We start from the raw sequence: 18,889 nt of genomic DNA, 5'->3' as shown, positions 1-18,889 counted from the left end.
ATGAAGGAAACAGAGGCGTAAGGACGGAGGCATTTGAATTTTATCCTTAAGTCATCCTGTGCCTGACGGGTGGCCTCGATCGTGCTTCCTCAACCTCCCCTTAGGCGAGACTGTTACAAAGAGCTGTTACTGTCTTCTGTCCGCTCACACCACTGCGCAGACAGACCTGTTAGGGGGCGGGGACCGTGTAGGTAGTTTATGAAAGTTGGCGCTGGCAGAGAGACATGGCCTTTAAAGGAGATTTTAAGTCAATGGTACAGATGGATTCGCTGTGGAAATTGGGACTCCAGAGCTTCACTCGAAGCCCCAGCTGCTCACTACAGTTTGGGGGACACCGTGAGGGTTACTCCCAGGATTTCCATGTGCAGGATGTCCCAGGAATTTAGGGGCACTCCAGTTGTTAGCATGATGACCTGAGGCTCTTATCACAGTGGAAACAGCTCAAGGGTTGCGAAGTTGGGGTCAGGGGAGGGCAGCCAAAGGTCTGTGCCAGGCAGGGCTGAGGATCCAGGGAGAGGTGTGGCAGGGAGACGGGCACACCTCTGCTTTCCTGGCCACCAATCAGATCAGTCACTTCCAAACCAAGAGATGGAAACTCCAGCATGAGCGCACACGCTCGCATCGTGCCACATTTACACAGACCGGAACTCCTTGCCTTGGTCAATAAAGTCAGCCCCCAAGCAGGGGACATTGCAGCCTGCAGAGTATCAGCCCCGGGAGGGGGTCAGTGATCCCACTGTACACACTGCATCCCCTTCTGGGTTCACAAGGGACCCGCACAGGAGAGGGCTCCAACAAGTCCTTTGGTAAAGGAACTTATTTAACCTTGTTACAGCATTTTCCCGAACACGTTCTGCTGTCGATCTTTTAAAAGAATACCCATTATGTGTCCCGGGACACTTGCGGGACACTTGCGGGTGAAACAAAGTTTGAGAAATGCCGACTGAGCGACATCCTCACTGTGAAGAGCGGGAAGCAGAGGCCTGGGCAGTTCATGACCTATCCAGGGCCAAAGGGCCGTCCCCGGCTCCTGTCCCCTCCATCCCCTCCTTCATCCAGTCACCACGTGCGCACTGAGCATCTACTCGGCACCAGGCGCTGCTCGAGCGTCAACATCGCGGGAAGGCAGAGGCTTCCGCTCCCCGGGGCCTTTCGGGGCTTTTAGGGATAATAAGAGTCCAGTTGTGCTTCCCTTGTCCTTTATGGGCCTCCAATTACAATGCAAACGTCATTATTATAAGGCGACTGCTACAAAAGTAAAAGACCAATAACCCCATCAGGAGAGGAATGGATTTAACTTTTCCAGTTGACTGAGGGTTAAGTCAAAAGCCCTTTCACGTTCAATCCTTTTGTCGTCAGTCATCCTGAACTATGGTAACTCACACTCCTCTTTAGGGTTACCCTTCATCAGACATACTCGCTGAGCTCCGCTATGCACCATGATGCTGGGGTGGGAACGCTGCGTAGGAATTCAGACCCAAAAGATCAAAGATGGTTTAAGAGATTGGGTTTAATATGTGTTTATTCCAGGAAAATCTTAGAAACTGTTTTTACTTTTAATAAGTCCTTTATATAAAGCTGGTTTTATCATCATGTATCTCTTTTCCCTCTAAAAGTGGCAAGTGGCACTGTTACAGTTATTTCAGGGCTGGCTACCTCTTGTTAAATGAGTGATGGGAGAGCAGAAAGCACTTGCTGGACACCTGGCTGGTTGAGAAGCTGAGGTCTCACACTCAGAGAACACAGTCCAGACTTAGTGAGCACGTGCGTACACAGAGGGCCCACCACACCCTGCGCACGCATGAGAGGAGACGCCATCAGGGGCTTGGAGAAATCAAGTATCTTGCCAAATAAATCCTGAAATCACTGTATAATTTAAGACATGACCAGCCACAACAGTAGTATTATTCGGTATTCTCCTTATATACCTGCTTGATTTAGATGATTTGACAGCAGAAATCACAAGTCGAGCAAATTCTGAGACTATAAATGTCCAACATTTCTCTACATTACCCTCTCTTCCCCACCAGTATTGACGAAATGTTCCTCACATTCAAACGGCTAATAAAGAAAAGGAAGTACTGGCTTATGCTATGACCGCTATATGAATTATATAACTGTCTTATTCATTCATTCATTCATTCGACTAAATAGTTCATTAACTCATTCTTCAACAAATATTTGAGCACCTATGTTTGCCAGACTCTATTATAGTTACTGTGGATACATCAGTAAATAAGGACAAAAAGTCTTGCCCTCACGGAGGTTACGTCTAGCAGGGAGAGACAAACGTTGTAAATATGTTAAATATGAACATGTCACACCATATAATATAATTTCCATTAGTGGGGAAAAAGAGAAACACAGGTAGGGAGGGATAAACCTCTCTGAGAACCTCTTTGAGATTTTAGATCAGTTGCTTAACTGGGGGCCTGCCCTACAGGATGTCCTGAGCTTAGATTGCCTTTTAGGGTCACTGCTCCCTGGAAACTCTTGTCTGTAATAACATACCTCCTGTCAGTGCCTTTCTCCTTGAGTCTAGCCCCGCTAGCTTGGTCTGATGTGAATTCTCAGAAGAACAACTTCAAGTTCACATCAGATAAACATATTAAGGTTAATTTTTCCACTTAAAACCCAAGGCGTGTTTCGTCTCAGGCTTGGAGAGAGACTTCTTCTAGAATAAGCAAATGAAGAGAGAGAATTACTGGCATGGTAGCTTGCTTATGAATTGCCATATATATTTGGGAGAATAATCTAGATGAGTCCATTTCACACTTATATTTCTTTAAATCCTTACCTGGGTGGACGTAAATTCGAGGTAAATGTGTGCACTAACTGGGCTATTGTCTCAGCTACCTAGCAGGAAGTTAGTCAAGCTTCCTTATCAAGCTCCATGATGATTCTTTTAAGATACCAGCCCACCGTGTCCTTTTAATGGTTCCAAGTGCATGTGTCATGTTCCCTTTGTCAATGGTTTACAGAGAACCTAGTCTACTTTAAAAGTATTCTATAAATTTCAAATCAGGAGCCAATTAACAGAATGGGAAAAAGTCTCTACCCAATGCCAGAGTAAACTGTAAAGAAAAAAGTTTCTCTGTATCAAAAGGTAGATGGGACCCTTGGTGAAGGGGTAGGTGTGATTGCTTGAGTTGGGAGGGTGAGGGTAACATTAAATACACAGGGAAAGGTACCATTTTCTTTACTCACTTAGATGGTGGGACGGAAAACTTGCTCCTTGAATCTGCTATGACATTAAATTGGATTGGATGGCTGGCGATTTGGAAATAGAATTAAACATCAAGGTAATAAGTCTGGCATGAGGAAAGAGGATATTAAAAGGATGAAGTTCAATTAGGGATCGAACAAAGTAACCCTCACAGGATGTAAAAACCACATGGTCCTGGAGTAAGAAGGGGCAGGAACTGGCTTTGTCAAAGCATGGTCAGAAAGGATCATGGAGCCCTAGAGGACCACAGGCTACACGAGCCGATAACGCAGTGCTCCTAGTTAAATAGGGAGCCTATAATGGGAAGCTAAAGAGAAATGTGGCAGGTGGGAAGCACACGGCCAGGCCCTGTGATGCGCCAGTGGGAGGGCTTCATGATCACTGTGCTCCCTCCTGTAACTCACAAGTGAAATTTGAGAAGGTTCAGAAAACCATTAAAGGTAAGGGGAGCAAGTCTCATGCTGAAAGGTTAAAAGACTGGGTTTATTTAACCTTGAAAGGAACATCCAAGGACATTCCTCTATCATGGTACTTGATCTACTGTTTTGAGTGTCTGCCCCCCTCACCGGACTATGAGACCAGGGCTGTTTAAGCCCATCTCCAGCACCTCCCAGGTAGGGTTCCATGAAATCTGGGGACACATTTATACTAAAATCATATTCGCTGTTTATCCGAAATTCAAATTTAAGTAGGTACCCTATATTTCTATTTGCTAAGTCTGGCAACCCTACTCACAATGTAACTGTGGTAACCATCCAATAAATAACCTGTTGAATTAATTGCTATTATGTACTGGGTGTTATGCTAAGTGCAGAGAACAGAAAAACTTAAACAAAAAGCCAGGCAGATGATACAACAGAGGCCTTAGTTAATCCAATGAACTGTGGAAAGTGGCAGGATTCTGCTAGGAGGTAGAATCCAGGTTGAAGTGGGGGCTTACAGAAGGTGGGAGGGGTTTCAGGAGAGATTCTTTGAGAAAAAGAAGCACAGCTACTGGTCTTTCTTATCCCCAGGCCTCTAGGCCTTGACCACGGACAGCGTGGCAGCCGCTGGGATAGACAGGGACAGATGTGTGGTTGGACTCTGAACTCAGTGATGACAGGAAGGTGAGAGAGAGAGAGCGTGCTTGCACAGAGCTGTTCTGACCTTCCCACACCATATTCCGGGCAGTGGTTTATGTAGATATTTAGACTCTATCGGCTGAATGAATAAATGAAGAGTAGATAGTGAGACTGAAAAACAACGCAACTGATTGTTTAGAGAACACCATCACACTAGGCTTGCATCACAGAGGTACGCAAGATAAGGGGCACTAACACAGCATGTCTAAAGTGTGAACTGGCCAGTGGAGACACCTCAATGGTATAGAACATGGGAAGAGAGCTCCCTGGCTTAGCTACCGAGAAGAGGAGCTTCAGGGACTGAAACCATTGGGTCTCAGGCTCTTCTCCCAAACCCACATCTAACTTGACCTTCTGGGAATTTTCCAAATGGCGAGGGGTCATTGGGGTCATTAGTCTTTCCTTCATTAGCGGGCAAATTATGATAGAGTAGCAACTCCTTACGACAATAAGAACATGATTTCTATTGCTAAATAAACTAGTCAAAATGGATATTAATAATAAACGTAGGGATGTTATAAATTCTCTGGCTTCATCAATAATTCGCAGTGTAGCGAAAGCTCTTTTCTACGTCTTAAAGAGACCTTGAGGTAGAAGCAGTTAGGTTTACTTTTTCTGGGAGTCTGAAAGGACAGACAGCTCTTGGGCAATACAGACCATGCAGTTAGGGAAGGCTTTAAGAGGAACCCAGGTTTATCGTCTGTCCACTCCTGTAAGAAACTGTTTGGGGTAGGGCCCACTTGCCCAAGGAAATAATATTTGAAGTAGCTGTTTTCTATCACAGTGATGGGTGACAGACAGCGATTTAGAAACGACCACTGAGCTCTTACTGCGCACCTAGGAGGACGCTCAGAAAGCATCCTAGGAGGGGCTTTTCTCTCAAAAGCCCCACAGGATGGCTGTGAAGAGGTCCCGGGCGCCTGCTGCCCATGGCAGATACCCTCTTTCCAGGCATCCCTGGATCCAGAGCTATTTTCAGGGAGTCTAGGCACTGCAGAGTGGCACCTCCATCCTCCCCTGCACACCTTTCCAGCCCTGGCATAGTACTAGTCGTCCCCACCCCGTCTCTGAATCTCACTGAAATAGACAAGTGCAGGGATCCTGGAGGGGAGAGGGAGGGTGGGTCCTAGAGTGGATTAGGAGCAGTTTGTCTGCGGCTTTCCAAGCACATGTTGATCATCTGCTGGAAACAGCATGGCCTTTGTGAGATGGATTCCGGCGCAAACCCTGGGTCTGTCATAGGATCCGAACCCTAACATTTACTGAGGGATGCAACACTATTCTAAGCATTTCACAGTATTATAAGTATAGACAGTACGATACATCTTTAATCAGCACAACAGCTATAATGTAGGTGACATTTTTATCCCCATTCTATAATTAGGAAACTGAGGCACCAGAGGGGCTTAGGAACCCAGCCATACCACATGCTTTCCAGTAGCTGAGTCTTAGTTTTCCCTTCTGGAAAGCAGAGGTAGCATCTGCCTAAAAGGTCTGGGAGGAGAAGTAAAGAAGACCAAGAATGTAGAGCATCTAGCCCAGGAAGGCAACCCCTGGTCAGGGATGACTGGTCCACTCTGAGACCATAACTACCGATGTGGTTTCCATAGTGACCACCACGGATGATGGTCATGGTTGCTCACACTGCAGAGGAGCGCACAATACAAAGACTGATGTATTTTTGGCTTTGGAAATGCAATTTCTAATAGGCAGGCCCCAACCTATGAACACGCTGTCCTCAATAGTTCATTTATAAGTCAGCTGTTCAGAAACAGAAATACATTTCCCCAGAGAAAGAAGACTGTAAATGCTTAGCTCATTAAAGGCAATTTAATCCATAAGAAAGCAGAACTTCAGTGTTAATATTATTAGTTTCTGTTCTGGGAACATTCATTCACTTAACACCCTTCTATAATGTACCAGGCACAATCCCAGGAGCTGAACAGAGTTATTGAAAGCATGTCTGTTGCCTCAAGGAGTGCCCAGTGCAGTGAAGGAAATGGGCATCGATCAGTGATTCTAGTGGAGGGTGACAGGTGGGGTCTGGTGGTGGTAGGAGGACAGGGGTGGGGTAGCTGGGCTGGGGGAGAGGCAGGAGACGGTGATGAAGCGCTGGAGGAAGGGGAAGGGCTCCCCTCTGCTTGGGGTCAGGGCTGGCCCTCACACTTCTCTTTCTGTACTCATACCCCACTTCCTGGGCCCTGCCGCTTTTCTAAGCTCCCCTCCAGGGCATCCAAAAAGTCTCTATTTTCCTACATGATCCATGGCCACAAAATCAAAAGCCCCGTTTTTTCAGTCCAAAGGAATCACATCTAAGTGTCAAAAGGGAGACAATCTTAAAAACAAAAAAGTCTCTGAGGACACGGGGAGGGGGAAGGGTAAGCTGGGACGAAGTGAGAGAGTGGCATGGACATATATACACTACCAAACGTAAGGTAGATAGCTAGTGCGAAGCAGCCGCATAGCACAGGGAGATCAGCTCGGTGCTTCGTGGCCACCTAGAGGGATGGGATAGGGAGGGAGGGAGACGCAAGAGGGAGGGGATATGGGGATACGTGTATATGTATAACTGATTCACTTTGTTATACAGCAGCAACTAACACACCATTGCAAAGCAATTATACTCCAATAAAGATGTTAAAAAAAAAGTCTCACTAACCTGTGATTAAACTATTACTAAATGTCCCCAAGATCTCTTCATTCTAAGTAGCAGATAGTTTAAAGTTTTTTAGTTCTTTATATAAATGTTTCAACTAGAAAGCACGTGAAAATGTTCCACAACAGCAGCGGTCACGCAGACCAATAAGCCCCGCTTGAGGACTGCCCTGGGCACCATTTTTTTTCAGGGATCCTTCCTTCCTCGCTGAACCACGCGTCTTTCAGATCCTGCAAGGATGTCGAGGATGCCGCGCTGTGCACGGAGTGCTGCTTCCGGCAAGGGAGGGGGAGTGGTGGTAGACTGGCCGCTTGGCTGGGTCATCTGTAACCCGGAGGGACCCATCCTGGGTGTAGTGGATGATGTGTGATTTCGCGACCTTTCAAACCGAAAACTGAGGGCACATCATGAAGACTATTCAGGAGGGGCTGGAGAACTGCCCAGCTTCCCAACAAGCCCTCCCTGCAACCCCCAGCCCCGCTCCTGTCACCGAGACCACACCACCAAGCAGAGGTGCCCATGCTGCTGGGAGCTGTGTCTGGCCTGTGCCACCCCCAGCAGAGACGACCAGGGCGACAATTACCTGATTCTGTTAAAAGCCTCTTTTTGATGACTCGGGACTGAGAGGAGAGATTGTAATTCTAACTCAAGTGCTGGGGTGAGGGGACAGGGCGAGGCAGTCAAGAGCGAAGTCAGTCCTCCCAGCTGTGATCTCTGGGAAGACTCCTGCTCTGCGTACAGCAGCTCCTGGATGAACCGTGCAGGTCTTTTCCAAAGAAATGAATCTCACGATGTGAGATCTTAAGTGTTCATTGATTTCTTCGTGCGCGAGCGTGTGTGTGTGCGTGTGTGTGCGTGTGTGTGTGTGTGTGTGTATCGTTCTGTGCCCTTTCCATGGTGGCTCATGCTTGCCCTTGACTGCAGGTCTTCTGAGTATGGATACGTTTATGGTTACATCTGACCCCCAGCTAACTGACGTCCACATGTCCCGTGAACTGTTATTTATAGCTGTCAGACCACCTCTTCTCATCACAGCCTGGAATCACTGCTGTGCTGAAGGCTGCTTGGCTCTTCAGCGCTGGAATATCAATTTGCATAATGAAGCAGGTGAGAGAGCCTCCTGCCTGTTCGGGCGGCCCTGACTGGCGGAGAGAAAGGGATTTGGCCGTAACTGGCCGGAATTAATCTGACGTGCTTTTACAAGGAGAAACGGAAAAAAGCAGAAATTGCCCAGCACGCCCCGTCAGAGCCGCATGTGCACCCTCTGGTGTGTGTGCGCGTTTGCAGGCATGGGTGGGTGTGTCCCGTAAAGACACGTAAGTGGATGACCTTGTGTGTTCAAGTGCATTTTTTTCCCTGGGAGCATCACTCCCTAGTGGCACCTCTGCCCGGGAGGTCTGCAGCCGCAGCGTGCTTCCTAACGCGAGGCTGTTTGCCATCTTGTCCAATTTGTACTCGAGGCCACTAGGAGACATCACTAGACATCACAGCGTTCTCTCTTCAGTACCAGGATGACACCCAGCTCAACGGCTCTCTTGTACTCGGTCTAGAAGAGGCCAAGTCCCAGCTGTCTCACGGTCTGCTGGCAATCAGTTCTTGCAAGAACTGGAACTGCCTTATGCTTAACTCAGAACCCAGTGCCGTGCAAGTGATGAGCCGGGAGATGGGTGAGGAAGTCTGAAGGAATTAAGTATTTAGCACATTTACTATCGAGGTGGTTTCTAGACTTAAGCCACTGATGGTCTCCTAGCCACGAGCACTTCAGAAGCAGTAAGTGAACACAGTTCTTGCTCTAGTTCCCTCCTAAGAGGAGGATGGAGCTGGGGGAGAACGATACATTTCCCTCCTCTCCAATTCTTTCCTCTCTCTTGAGAGTAGGATCTTTTCTTTTCTGGCCAGATTAAGTAAGTATGTATATTGGTTACTTCCTGGAAGGGAGAAAACATGGTGCCCGACAACATTCCGTGTCTCTTCGATTCGTTCATCCAGGCAACACTCGTCAAGTACGTGGCTCTTAAAGGTGCGAGGGGCTGAGTTCAGAAACAAAGACAATAGAGCCCTTGGCTATTCCTAGACTGGAGTGAACAGAAGTCTCTTCTAGGTTCCTGGGCAGAGGGTCTACCCGCTCTCAGTGGGTTGGTGGGGTTCCATAATCTCCTCCTTGAGAATCCGAGAGGCCAGGTCAGACAGGGTCCCGTGACGGGGGCTGGTCTGGGTTCTGCTGCCCCAGGCCTGTGTCTCTAGAAGCGTGTCCCTCCTCCCCGTGTCCACACAGAGAGCACGTGGGGCTACGGCGGTGCGGTAAGACAGGACGGCTGCAGGCTCTGGAGTCGGCTCTCCCTGGATCCAATCCGATGCCCTCACTTGCTGGTTGTGTGACTTGCGAATTTGCTTATCCCTTAAATGACTCTCCTCATCTATGGAAAGATGTCGATAATATCTAGCGCAAAGGGTGGGCACGAGGATTAAAGGAGACACAGATGTGAAGGGTCTGACAACAGGCACATAGCGTGTGTTCATTAAATAGTTCAATCATTGCTCATGAATAAGGGCCGAGGCGGCCGTGTGTCTGCAGGAACCCCAGGTGCCGACGCCGGCTCTTACGGGACCTGCCCCTGAGCTGTTCTGTCCTCCCCCGTTCTCGGGGGGGCCTGGGGTGGAAGGCAGAGAGTAGGAGAAGCCGGAGGCGGGCAGCACCCACCTCGTGGTGTCGTAGTGAGCCGGCATGGATGGTCTCTGGACAAGGCCGCTGGGCAAAGCAGACTCTTCTCCTGGTCAGGCGAGCTCACGGGTTCCCCGAGAGCCTCTCGGTGAGCACCTGGGTCTCGCTCCCTGAAGGAGCTGCTCGTCTACATCAATCCCTCCGGCTCCCCTGCCGGCTGCCACCCTCCCACGTATCTCTGGATGGGCAGCTGCCTCATCCTGAGCAGGAAGCCCAGTGGGCAGGTACGTTTAAAATCACCTCCCTCCACTCCCGGCCCAGACTGGCCCCCTCCTGCCCGAGTGGCCTGATGTGGACTCGAGGGATGCAGGCCTGACCTGCCGTGGGTGGGAACCTGTCACCTGGGTCTTCTCAGGTTTGGGGCAAATGCCAGCCCGTCCCCCATTCTAACCACAGGGGGTGAATGCCAAGCTCTCCCAGTGACCCCCTCAAAGCCCCTTCAGTAGGTCTGAGGGGTGGGAGGAAAGTGGAGGGGGCGCAGCCCTCCAGTAGCTCCCCGCAGAGCGGCTCCTCTCTCAACCCTTTTCACATGTCTGGTTTCCTGGCTGCGTCCTGCTCAGGCGGCAGCTCTTGCCACCTGGACTTTTATTTCCAGCTGGATGGACAGAGTCCTGTTTCGTTTGAAAGGGTTCCCTGAGTGACTCTGATATCAAGACTTGGCCCTAACCCACCCCTTCCTGGGTGTCGCCAACACAGACAGGTCCACATGGACAGACTAATCCTATGACGATTACACAGAGGACCCAGAACCCCGATTTTCCTCCTCCCGACTCTGCCTCCTGAAAGTCTAAGCTGCCTGCACCTCGGGGACCCTCCATGTGGGCAGCTGTCAGGGTCACACTGGCCTGGAGCCATGGCCCTTGACACTCTGCATCTGATCTTCCCAAATAGGGCAGAAGAAATGTCTGAGGCTGTGGTTCCTGCAGAGCTTGAGCCGTCTCTCCTGGGCTCTCTGTGACCCTCGCTGGAAAGGAAACCTTGACATGAATTGTAGAAGAAATGGTTGGGCTTCCCCAGCCTCAGGCTCTCTCAGCCACCACCCTCACCCCGCTCCGAACACCCGCTTCCCTACCTTCCTGGCCCGAGCACATGCCCAGCTAGCCCGGCTATGCAGAAGGCTTCCCAAAATACAACAGGCTGCACATGGGCCACTGAGGCCCTTGCCCACCTCTCTTGCCACCATTATGGGGTGGAGGGTGTACTGGAAGCGCCAAAAGACCAAAACAAAGGCCCAGAGCCAGCCCGGGCCACAGTCTGCACTGTGAATACAGTTCTGACGTCTCTAAAACTTGATTCATTTTAGGCCCGATGCCTTTGGCCACATATAAATTTTCATGGCTGCGTTAATTTGTCTCAAAGGACTTGAACTTAGTTGCCCAGAAGTGAAACACTAGTTCTTAATAAATCCTCAAAACACAAGCTAAGATTTCATCAGCCTGTAAAAGCCCCCTTTACGGAAACATTTATTTCTAATTTTTGTTTTTAACCAGAGAGAAAAGGATGTTGAGGAACTCTCTTATTTTTCTTGGACATCTATAAACTTCGGAATAAAAAAACTGCTTTCAACAGTTAGCTAAGTGCAACGGCTCACTTCTCTCACAACCAGAGACTTGACCATAAGTAGATTCGAACTTCTATGGGATTCCCCAGGGCCGCTTGCTCTTCCCAACCTGGAAGAGACGGCCTGACCAGAGAGGCCCCATATGGAAGCCACACAGATAAATTCAAGGACCTGACCAGTTCAGAGACACGCTCACTATTTTCTCCCGCTCTCAGCGCACCCAAAGCTTGAGTACTGCACTTGGTGGTACATGCTTTGAGTTTGGTTAATAAAATTGTTTGTTGTCTATTGCTGGCTTTCACTTGGGGTCAATTCGGGTGGGGAAACTGTGAATTCATCCTCATGCTAATCTGTGTAGTAGCAATTATAAAAAATGTCATGGCTCCAGGAAGGCATCTATCTCTCCAATACCTTGCACAGGACCACCTTTCTAAGAAGAGATACACAGAGCAGATCTAGCTTACGATTGGGTTCTGATGTTCGTTTTTCTTTCCTTCTTTCTCTTTCCTTCCTTTTCTTTCTTTTCTTCTTCCTTCCTTCATTTCATTTTTGTTTCATTTCACAAAATGATGGTTCCACTAATATCAGCAGAATGAGACAAAAGTTTCTTTCTTTTCCAGGTAAAGACGTCCTTTCTCAGATCAACTCTGTAAAACGGAAGTTCCTATGGACATGGGAAACTTGAGCTCCTTATGCATCTTGGCTAAGTGTCAAGTTCCTAACTACCCAGTTATCCTGTTATCTTTATGTAGTTTCGGAGGATGGAGATATACGTATCTATACACACATATGCACACATATACTTGCATATGTGAGTGTGCACTCCTATGTAACAGGGAAGATACATTCATCTACATGAAGAGAGAGGACACCTGTTTGCCTTTGATGAGCAAAACATCACTTGTACCTGATGATCAAATAACGTCCCTTGCAGTCCCGTGATAGGAACAGCACAGTGAAATCCAGAATATAAGAGGGCTGCATTAATAATATTTTCCCCAGAAGAGTGGTGAAAATGATACATCTTACAAAAACATGTCCTCAGTCCCCTTTGACAATGGCCTCCCTGCTCAGAGGTCTAGTAGAAGGCTGCGCGGGGAGCGTACACACAGATAACACGCGACATACTGGGAGAAACTAACAGTAATCAGGCCCAAGGACAGAGCAAAAGGGAGCACACAGTGACACGCGGGATTTTTATTGTCTCCTTAAAATTAAGCAGCAGGGAGAAGACTCCCTCTGGGTGTAAATCATATCTCTGCAAATCTTCAGAGTGACGTAGATCTGTTCTTCCAAGCAGAGGAGATTAGTCGGGGGGGGCGGGGGGGAATGAACTGGATTCTGCTGTAAGAAATACCCGCTTTGGAAGGACGGGGCTGGGTGGCTGACAAGAGCAGGTGAGTAAGAGCTCCAGGGTTTAAGGGGGGCAAGCCCCTGAGAGTGCAGGTTACAGGAGGGGCACTGAGGCCCCGTGTTTGTTTCCCATGGCTGCCACAACAAGCCTCTGGCGGCTTAAAACAATACAAATTTCTTCTCGCACGTTCTGGAGGCCAGGAGTCCAAAATCAAGGTGTCAGCAGGGCTGCGCTCCCTCCAGAAGCTCTAGGGGAGAAGCCACTCCTTGCCTCTCCTAACTGCTGGTGGTTCCAGGTGTTTCTGTGGCTGCCACACTCCCGTCTCTGCCTCTTACTTCTCCTGGTCTTCTCTTCTGCGTCAGCTCTCTCTCTGCCTTTCTCTCATAAGGACACTTGCCATTGGATTTAGCAGCAATCCAGGACGGTCCTAACCTGAGATGCTCCACTTAATTACATGTGCAAAGATCTTTTTTTTTTTCCAAATAAGGTCACCACTCACAGGTTCCAGGGATTAGCATGTGGACGTATCTTTTGGGGGACCACCGTTCAACCCCGAGAAGCCCCAACAGTATAGCAGAGGTGGGAGGTGAGGTATCCTGTGTGGGAAGTCACAGAGGGTCAGGACGCAGGTGGTCCTTCAAGGAGAGGAGGGCAGAGCGAGGCCTGATGCTATAAAGGGGACACGAGAGGAGAGGAAGGGGACCCTGGGGTTCCCTCGGGAGCTCAGCAATCAGCACGGGGACACCCGTATCCCTGGGCCGGGAGAGTGGCCACTGCTAAGCCCTACTGGACGCCTCAGTCAGGGCGGCCAGTCACGAATGGACTCGGGAATTAGAGCTCACGGGGGCCAGCTGGGGGCCGTAAGCAGTCCCGTTCTCAAAGAAACCTAGAGGAGTGCTGAGAGCTGACCCTGGGCAGCAGAGCTGGGCTGCTTAAGCCCCAGGGCTTTGTTCTGGATGCATCTGGATGGGGGCCGCCCTGGCAGGAATGAGTGGGTTCAGTACTTGGGGTGGTGGTCCATGCATTGGACCGGCTAATTAGGTTCAGCTAATTAGGAGACAAATGGGCACGTGTCCCCTCTCCCACCTATGTGTGTCCTGTACCCCGTACAGTCCCAGGGTTTGGGGAGTTTTCTTCTCTTGTCACTTCCTCCAGAACTGCTCTTGGCCAGCTGTAACAAAAGGACCAGATGCCCGACAGCTCCAAGGGACTCCATGTAATAAATCACACCCTTTTTTTGCTCAGCTACCTGGAGGCCCAGCCCAGGCCCTCATTTCTAGGTCCCCGGCTAGTCGGTCATTCCTGCTGCTTTGCCTGGCGAGCTACTTTTAGTTCACTGTTCCATGACCTGACCAAGATGGTCTGGGCCAGGACCAGGGTGTGACAGATCAGGCTTGAGGTCAGCTACCTCCACTGGCTTCTGGCCTAAAGTTAATAGGGCAAGGAAGTACCATTTGTACAGTGGCAAGCAAGGCCCATGTCCTCACCCATGCTCAAATGCCATCCAAGCATCACACATCAGTGTAGTTGTGGTGTAAATATCTTACCCCAGGCTGGCTTTCTTCCAGGATGCACACGGACACGTTTGTTTGCGTGCTGATTTAAAAAGTCATACACTGCCTATCTGCCAAAAGGACATGAGACAGCTTCCAGACTCTACGGAACTTCTCAGAAACTCAGAATAATCATCATCTAGAAAAGCCACAGGCTTCTTCCTTAGTTTTTAGAAGGCTATCCTGAATGCACCTTCAATGTTGCAGGTGAAGATGTCTGCCCTCCTTAACCAGATAAACACCTTTTGACATTTAAAGTTCATAAAGTTCCCGTAGTTCCTTGAGGAAAAGAACAGCAAAATACAATGCGGGCGTATGTCACACTGGTGGCAGGAATGTGTAAGGTAGGACGCAGCCTCGGGAGCCCCCTGGCCTGACGGCAGCCCCTGGTGACCTTGGCAGCCTCTGCCTCCCTGCAGGCTTCCTTCACCCCCTGAACCTACCACTGACGCTTCTCTGTCCTGCTGCCACCCCTCTGCCACCCTCCAACAGTGGCTTAAAGCTCACGGTCACAATAGGCCCAGGCTAAAGTCCATTTGTGGGCCATTAGCCTGCCCAGGTCCACGAAAGCACCACCATTCTCTGTTCAAAGCAATGCCTCTGAAAGACTTATTAAACAAGGGGCAAATGTTAAAATACTATCTAATTATTTTGGATCAGTTAATCAGATAGCTCCCCTTTAATAGGGGAAAAGGATCCCACTTGTTGAGCTTCGGGAAGGTAGATGGGAAGGTCAGGAAGAAAGAGGATTAACTGGAAAGAACACTGGAATCTGAACACGGTGGCACACGGCTGAGGGGCTGTTGGCCAGCCAGGAACATCAGAAGGGCAAATGACTTAACCTCTCCAAGCTTCAAGTTCCTCATCTACAAATGAAGGTATGATTATAAAAGCACCATTACATAAGAAATCTATGTGATGTACTTGGCATTACGCCTGGCTCCTGAGAGCTGAAAAAAATGTTTGCAGAGATATCAGTGTTGAAGTCATATTAATAATAATGATAATTGCTATTATTATTATCAGTCCTAGTAGTAGAGGTAGTAATAGCAGTCTTGGCAGTGGTAGTGTATGGTGACCTGAGAAGGGTTAGGTTAAGTGGAACCAAAACTGAAGGTCATTGAATGAGAGGGTAGGAGATTCAATGAGGAAGTGGGTGGGGTGCAGGGGTGTCAATACCGATCCTTAGCTGTGTCATAACTTTGTCTGGGATTCACTACAAGGGAGACATCCTGGCAAAGTGACTTTTAAAGCCAAACACACAGAAACTCAAACCCTGGCTCTGTCACTTGATAATGTATGACTTTAGGGAATCACGAAAGTTCCCGGAGTCTCAGTGCCCGTATTTGTAAAATGGGAATGGTCATACCTGATGAAGATTATTCATATAACATATATGTAAATACTTAATGTATCCAGTGCCCGGAAAATACGTCTCCTGTTCGCCTGGCCAAACTCTCCTCCATGCTGTGGTTGGCCGACTGCGAAATGAGAAATCCATCTGGATAGCTGAGAATATGAGAATGAGCACTGTGGGCTCTTTGTTAAGAGAAGAAAGATGTCACCAGCTTCCTTATATCCTCCTCCCACTGGGAGCTGATGGAATGTACAGTAGGGCTGCTAAATGTTAGCACTTGCACCCATATTTAGTTCTAGCATGTAGTGGAGTAATTCTGAATTCAATGATGTAATGTGCTATGGCAAGATGGAAGCCATCCAATAAAAAAGGAGCCCCCGAATAGGATTTCATGGAAATTTAACTCTGAACGTTCTGACTTTGTACCTTAACATAAATGAGATCTGGGAACATTTTCCTGCCATAAAATTGAAGACAATTTCTTAAAATATCTAAATCTAATGACGACAAATATCTCCCCATCATCACTCCAAAATATTTATCGTTTGGTCTGAGTTACATAGAAGATATGTCATCCGTGATAGTCTAAACAAGTATAGAAACCCTTCTCCACTTTAAATGTTACCTTCCTTGATGAAAATTTCATGGCACTGAAAAGAGTCTTCAAAGTCACCTCATTTCTGTTCTCAATGTTATCGTTTTGAAGACTTTATTATTTTCTTTTGCTAAATTCACAGAATATACTTCCTCTCATGTAAGTCATTCTCAAGACTTAGTTTTCTTTAGGTGTTTTGAAGTCAAATTGATAAGAATTTTGACATTTTAAGTGCACTTTCAGAAAACTCTCTGACTTATAATACTGTTCCTGACACTGATCTGCAGTTGTATGTCATTGGCTACTTAAAGGTTTTCTATACTTCTGTAAATTATGTTGACACTTTCTGGTCAGATGCTATTTTGTCATTTGCAGAGTTCTGAAGTGGATCAGATAATCATTTTCAAACTGAACAGCTGTTAAAGGCTTCTTGCTCTCTTGCTGCTTTCTTTGCCTGTAATGCTTAGTCCACTGCTCTGTGCAAGAGACTCTTAAATTAGTACACCATCTCTCCCTCTCACCCTACAGACTTTTTGTAAAAATGATAACCAAGTTATGGTCACTGACCCTGTGAAGCTCATGGTCAAATAAGGGGAGATATGGACAGGTACACGTCTGTAGGTTACAATGTGGGAGACAAGCGCTATAATAAAGGTATGAATGATTGCCACGACAGAGGAGACGATGGCTAACTTCCCAGATGAGCCCAGATGAGAAGGCTTTACAAATAAAGGGATCTCTGATCTGTGTCTTGCAGTTTCAGTAGGAGTTTGGTGAGTGAAGAAGTAAGGAGAAGAACACCCCAGGCAGATGCAGAGAGGTGTCGCTGGGAAGGCTAAGGAGGCAAGGATGCCTAGAACATAGGATGCGAGAGCCTACGCCTTGGCTGATGAGACGGAGTTGCTGGTGCACACTGGGAATCACTTGTAAAAGCCCTGAGCGCCACGCCTGAAAAGAGTTGTCTTTATTCTGTAAGCAATGGAGCCTCTCAAGTTCTTTAAGCAAAGATGGGATCCAACTTCTCAGAACGTAACCAACGTGGTGTGGAGGACAGACAGGGGCAGAACCTCTCTGTTCAAGCAGCCCAGAACAAGATGTTCTTTCCAAACCACAGAAGGGAAAACAATCTCCCTCCATCTCAATTATGCTTAGTTCAAGTAGAAAATCATTCAGTTGTTGCCGGATGGCCCTTGAGAGGATGAGAAACATAAATACAGTGTCCTAACCAATTCTCAGAGGAAACGAAAGAAAACACTGTGATGATTGTGGTGGATCCCCTACTTCACAGCCCAGAGTCCCCGGAAGGGCTGTGGCCCACCACCCTTTGACCATGTTATTTACTGCATGGTGACACGGTCCCACCACACGCTGCATGGGGACATAATCCGGCACACCTCTGCCATTCCCTGATGTGAGGATATGGTCCTCCGTACCCCTGACAGATCCACACGTGGGGACATGGTCTGTCACGCTTCTGCCACATTCGTGTCTTAGGGTGGCCGTGGCCCACCTCAGCTCCGTCACATCCAAGTACGGAGCCCTGGGAGATCAGCTGCTCTCAGCACCACGACTGCCCAGGTCACAGAAATAGGCACAAAAAGTAGCTGCAGAAAGGGATGAAGGGAGAGGTCTAGCTCAGAGTTTCTGAGAGGATCAGAATGGTAAAGGAAGGACGCTGACAAAGGAACAAGGAGAGAGAGAAAGGTTTAAAGTGAATTAAGTGATAGATGGATGAATATCTGAAGAAATGCATAATAAATCATGAGTTAGAAAAAAAGAAGTAAAAAAAGAAAAAAGCTTAAAGGTAAGGGAGAAGGAAATAGAAGAGAGGGAACGTTTTTAAAAGGAAGGAAGAAAAATAAAGTGAAAAGGAAGACAAACCAAAGAAAGAGCCAACCTAAAGAGGTGAACATCGTGAGTGTTCCATGTATGTGTGTGTGTATATATATATATATTTTTTTTTTCATTCCCTTAAGAAGCTGTTTATCTTCCTTAAGCTTTTGAATGTCCTTGGTGAGTAGTGAGAGTAGATGGAGAAATCATAACTTGAGTCCCCAAAGAGAATATCTCCTCCTTTTCATTCTTCTCAAACCATCTGCTAAGTGTTTAAGGTTTTGTCTTGGGAGAAGCTGACCCACGTGATAAAGCATGAGCTACATCTGACCTATGTGGTCTAAACACACATCCGTCTATATCACATAGTTTCATCCTGGGGGAAGGGGTGGGAAATCACATTTTCTAAATCTTAAGGAAACGGAGAAGAGGAGACATTGTAAGTGAAAGTCTCCAGAGTGATTTGGGGTATCCAGGGGCTCTCCTGGGCACTCCAGGAAGGTAGCCGCTAGGACTGGGGTTGGACCAGAGCTCCCACGGAACCTGTGTTGCTTCCAGCAGACCTAGAGAGTCACATGTACTGAGCCTGGGTTTTTACACATCCTCACCCAGAAAACATGGCAACCAGCAGACTTCCCTTCCTCTCTTCGCGGCACAGGCCAGCAGGGAGGCCTGCGGTTGGTATGGGGACAACCCATTCATCAGCACCCCCCGATCCAGTTAGGTAGCAGCTACCTTTCTTCAGGACACAATGAGAACAATCCTTCTCCTCGACCCTGGGAACCTGCGAGCGTGCAGAGGAACAAAGGGGGAGCGTGCAGGCGAACAGCCCTGGGAGGAAAATGAGGGCCGTGACGGGCCGGCACCCTCAGCGTGGGTGTCCTCTAGTAACAGCCCAAAGGTGCAGCCTG

The 18,889-nt window shown here is 48.1% G+C and overlaps 1 protein-coding gene across 11 annotated transcripts in view; it reads right to left on the bottom strand.

Moving 5' to 3' along the window:
* GRIN2B (glutamate ionotropic receptor NMDA type subunit 2B) overlaps positions 1-18,889 on the bottom strand; it is a 630,348-nt gene that overhangs the window by 21,681 nt on the left and 589,778 nt on the right. The gene's annotated exons all lie outside the window — the stretch shown is intronic.

Source organism: Stenella coeruleoalba (assembly GCF_951394435.1).
Source record: "Stenella coeruleoalba genome assembly, chromosome: 11".
NCBI classification, from domain to species: domain Eukaryota; kingdom Metazoa; phylum Chordata; class Mammalia; order Artiodactyla; family Delphinidae; genus Stenella; species Stenella coeruleoalba.
The sequence above is the reverse complement of the archived record's forward strand: the minus strand, read 5'-3'. Positions and strand labels throughout refer to the sequence as shown.